The sequence below is a fragment of the Colobus angolensis genome, unplaced genomic scaffold, assembly GCF_000951035.1.
Source record: "Colobus angolensis palliatus isolate OR3802 unplaced genomic scaffold, Cang.pa_1.0 Scaffold10, whole genome shotgun sequence".
NCBI lineage: Eukaryota > Metazoa > Chordata > Mammalia > Primates > Cercopithecidae > Colobus > Colobus angolensis.
Window position 1 is genome coordinate 9,651,042 of NW_012110919.1, and position 4,646 is coordinate 9,655,687.

At 48.7% G+C, this 4,646-nt stretch overlaps 1 pseudogene; it reads right to left on the reverse strand.

The window, feature by feature from the left end:
* Window positions 1-1,015: 1,015 nt before the first annotated feature.
* On the reverse strand, window positions 1,016-3,892 carry LOC105506276 (annotated as a pseudogene).
* Between the last annotated feature and the right edge of the window lie 754 nt (window positions 3,893-4,646).

Here is a 4,646-nt window from a genome sequence, read left to right on the forward strand (position 1 = left end):
TATATATTTCTTTCCCTCTGAATTCTAGCCTGTTGCCTTGCAGGTTTCTTGCTGCCTTCCCTTCCCCAGAAAATAGCATCATACAAAATTTGGTGTTATTTCTAAACCTACAGTAGATACCTCAGTCTTACTGATTATTTCCTAGGCTGTCAGCTCATATGGTAGCCCTCAAAGTTTAATGCTTTTTGCAGTGATACCATCATCAGTTTCTAAATACCTCCTTTCTTCAGATTAACTAAAAAATAACAGTGTAACACTATTTGCCTTTGGTTTTTTAATTTTATTTATTTTATTTATTTATTTAAGAGAAATCTCGCTCTTGTCCCCCAGGTTTGAGTGCAATGGCTTTATCTAGGCTCACTGCAACCTCAGCCTCCCGGGTTCAAACGATTCTCCTGCCTCTGCCTCCCAAGTAGCTGGGATTAAGGCGCCTGCCACCATGCCTGGCTAATTTTTGTATTTTTTAGTAGAGACGGGGTTTCACCATGTTGGCCAGGCTGGTCTCGAACTCCTGACCTCAGATGATCCGCCTGCCTCGACCTCCCAAAGTGTTGGGATTACAGGTGTGAGCCACCACGCCTGGTCTGGTTTTAAATATATTATAACTACTTCTTCATGGACATCTCCAGAGAAGGAACTATAATTCTTTTTTCCATGTTGAAATGCTTGTGGATGTATTTTCAAATCTTCAGTCTAGAAGAAACACAGGTAGCATAAAAGTCAGGAATCCTGATATGAGGTTGCAGTCACACAGCCTTCATTGCCAGAGCTTCCACTCATATTATTTTTTCATGTTTTCTGTTCCATTTAACAACAGTTTCCCATAATCCCTGGAGGTCCAATCTCAATTGCCTTCCTTCTCGATCTTTCTTCCAGCCTGTTCTCCCCAACTTGATATTTCTGTGATCAGCTTGACTTGCACCACTGTGTACTGACATGCAGCCTCTTGTAAGAGGAAGCCCTCCACACAGCACCTGCCCTGCCTTGTTCAGATACTGACCATTAAAGTATGCTATTTTTTTGTTTGCTTAACTCTGAAACAGTGCACTACTATGTGAAAAAAAAAGTAGAAATAGGTCTACGTTTGTCTGAATTTAGAGACACTTTTGCCTCACCATCTGCATCGTGAGTTAAATTTTAAGTGTTACAATAGCTTCAGACCCCAACAAAATAGAAGAGTTAGTTCAATCTAGTCACTGCCCCACTTCAAGCAACACTAGGGCTTGAAGCTATCCTCACCCTTTTGGGAGCCTACTCCATAGTGCCAGGGTTCGAGGGGAAAGTCAAACATTATCTTCCAGAGGAAACACCAGGTGGGCACCCCAGCTCGAAACCTTCTGGTTTCCCATTCCCAGGTCCTGCTTCAGCACTTCCTCTGAGCTGCTCTTCATTGTCCAGCTGCCCTCCAGAAGCGTGGAGGCAGTGTGGGAAGCTGAGGAGCCATTTGCAGTCACTGTGCTGTCCTCGTAGGTCAATGTGAGGTCGCCTTCAGTCAGAATAAAATCAGAGTTTCCCTCTCTCAGTGGCTTTTGGTTATCATACACCTCGATGACTGGTCAGACATCAAGCTAGCAAGCTACACCAGGCGGGAGAGTGGCGGTTAGGAGAGCCGCTGTGTCTACACCGGGCGGGAGAGTGGCGGTTAGCGGGGAGCCGCTGTGTCTACACCGGGCGGGAGAGTGGCGGTTAGCGGGGAGCCGCTGTGTCTACACCAGACGGGAGAGTGGCGGTTAGCAGGGAGCCGCTGTGTGTGAGGATGGGCTTCAGGTAATTACGATCAAAGCTGTACCACAGCCTGAATATCCATGTGCTCTCCAGCTTTGTCCGGTTTCCTCTGGCAGAATCTGGGCTGTCCCCTTGTAAGACTTGAAAGCTGTCATTGTTGGGTGGTGGATCTTGATCAGGGTCAACACCAACTCTGAAGTACTGCCAGTGGTGTTCATTGTGGTCCTCTTTGGAGGGCTCCTCGATGCCAACTCTGAGATTAAGCCATGACAACATGGGTGTCGCGCTTCCTCCAATGATCCAGATGGTGAAGAACACAATGAAAGGCGTGGTGGTGAACATCACGTGGCGAGCATAGGATGCCATGTCACGGATGGCCAATGCAAACGCCATTGCTCCCCTGAGGCCTGAAAACATCATCATGTGTTGGAAATTCCAGCCAATCTTATGCCTTCTGCCCAAGTTGAGGAAGAGGGAGAGCGGGTTGATATGGGCAGCTCTGCCCAGGAAGACGGCAACGAAAGCTCCAATGATGAAAATGGGGCTGAAAATGTGCTTCTGGAAGGTAAATAGCACCAGGACCATGCAGAAGAAGATGAAGTTTTCTGCCAGGAAATGTAACACCTCAAAGAGCTGCTTGGTTTGACTTCTTGATTCCACCGAGAGATTGTTGTAGGTGTAATGAGCTTGTGATTCCACAGAAAAGGACAGCTACAACGCCTGTAAATCCCTAGGCTTCTGCCAAGAGAAACGTGCTCCAGCACATGAGGAAGAAGAGTGCCCTCTCCAGCAGGGGGAAGCAGTCCAGTTTGGTAAACTTGGTCACTAAAGCAGTCACAACACCAGTCACAGCTCCCATGATAAAACAGCCACTAAATATGCCTAGAAAAATGCCAACTGACTTTAAAAAGGCAGCAGCATCAAAGGCGTGAGTTGAAGTTCAGTCCTGCTGACTGGTAGGCAACAATAGATGAGGAAAGTACAACGGCAACAACGTCATTTAGGATGCTCTCTCCAGGCCGGGCGCGGTGGCTCAAGCCTGTAATCCCAGCACTTTGGGAGGCCGAGACGGGCGGATCACGAGGTCAGGAGATCGAGACCATCCTGGCTAACACGGTGAAACCCCGTCTCTACTAAAAATACAAAAAACTAGCCGGGCGAGGTGGCGTGCGCCTGTAGTCCCAGCTACTTGGGAGGCTGAGGCAGGAGAATGGCGTGAACCTGGGAGGCGGAGCTTGCAGTGAGCCGAGATTGCGCCACTGCACTCCAGCCTGGGCGACAGAGCTAGACTCCGTCTCCAAAAAAAAAAAAAAAAGGGGATGCTCTCTCCAAACAGAAGTACATAAAGATCCATGTCTGCATGCAATTCATTAAATATCGCCAGCACAGTCACTGGGTCAGTGGCAGAGATGATTGCTCCTAAAAAGAGACAATGTGCGTAGTAAAATTTATCTGAGAGCTGTCCCATAATCTTCATGAGCTTCACCATACCATACATGAGATTTCCAATAAGGAAGCATGAAACAACAGTCCCTAAGAAGGTGTGACCCGAGATTTCCAAAAAAGTGTCTCTTTAAGCTGTATCCAGCATGGAAAATAACTGGAGGCAGAAAAATGTTGAAAAATACCTCTGGGTCGAATGTTACCTTCCATAGCATGGCATTCTGCTCTATGCTGTTGATCTTGCCAGGGCTGATTTCTCCTTTCAGAGTGTATTCGAAGAACTTATCTCTGACATTCACTACTAAAGTGCTGAAGGCCCGATCTTCCTGAGTGCAGTTGAGTGATTTGCAGCCACTGGTGGAAGGGGTATCATACCTCAGGATCACCCCAACGATGAGCCCACAGATCATGGCCAGCCCGGTCTCATGCAGAAAGTGCACCCGGCAGTGCTTGAAGAGCCATATGGTGAGGATGGTGAGCTTGAGCAGCAGGACCAAGGTTAGCAGGCTCATACTGTCTGGCCGGTGGCTCTCTTCTGCCTCCTTCTCAGTAACGAGCTCCTCCATGGCGCTGCTGTTCTCGACCGCCGCCCCAGAGGAGAAGGCCAAGGCCGAGGCCGTGACTCCAAGTCCCCAAACCAGCAGCAGCTGCAGCAGCATCTGCCGCCGCGGCAGCGCCTAGGCAACCCGACCCGGACCTGGCGCGCCGCGTCACCAGGCTCCATGGTCCCGGAGCCGCCCGCGCCTCGTCTGCACGGGGGCCGGCAGCACCACCGCAGCTCCTCCTCCTACTCGCGCCCAGCCGGAGCTGGGCCCAGAGCAGCGCCTCCATTTGTATTTAAAATGTAGTTTTTAGAAGAATAACCAAGGCCGGGCGCAGTGGCTCACGCCTGTAATCCTAGCACTTTGGGAGGGTGAGGCGGGTGGATCACTTGAGGTCAGGAGATCAAGACCAGCCTGGCCAACATGAGGAAACTCCCGTCTCCACTGAAAATACACACACACACACACACACAAATTAGCCGGGCGTGGTGACAGGCGCCTGTAATCCTAGTTGCTTGGGAGGCTGAAGCAGGAGAATCGCTTGAACCCAGGAAGCGGAGGTTGCGGTGAGCCGAGATGGCGCCATTGCACTCCAGCCTGGGCAGAAAGAGCAAAACTCTGTCTCGAAAAAAAAAAAAAAAGAATAACAGAAAAAATGGGAAAATATATTTAAAACCTTGGAGGGAGAAAGCTATCTAAACAAAACAGCCAAATTCATTCACGGATGACAGAAGGTACATAAAGTCGAGAAGTAACTGAATTATTACATAAAATATTTGCAACTGGTATAACAAAAATTTATACCTCACTTTATTTTTTATTTTTTTATTTTAGTTATGGAGATGGAGTTTCGCTCTTGTTGCTCAGGCTGGAGTGCAATGGCGCGATCTCGGTTCACTGCAACCTCTGCCTCCTGGGTTCAAGTAATTCTCCTGC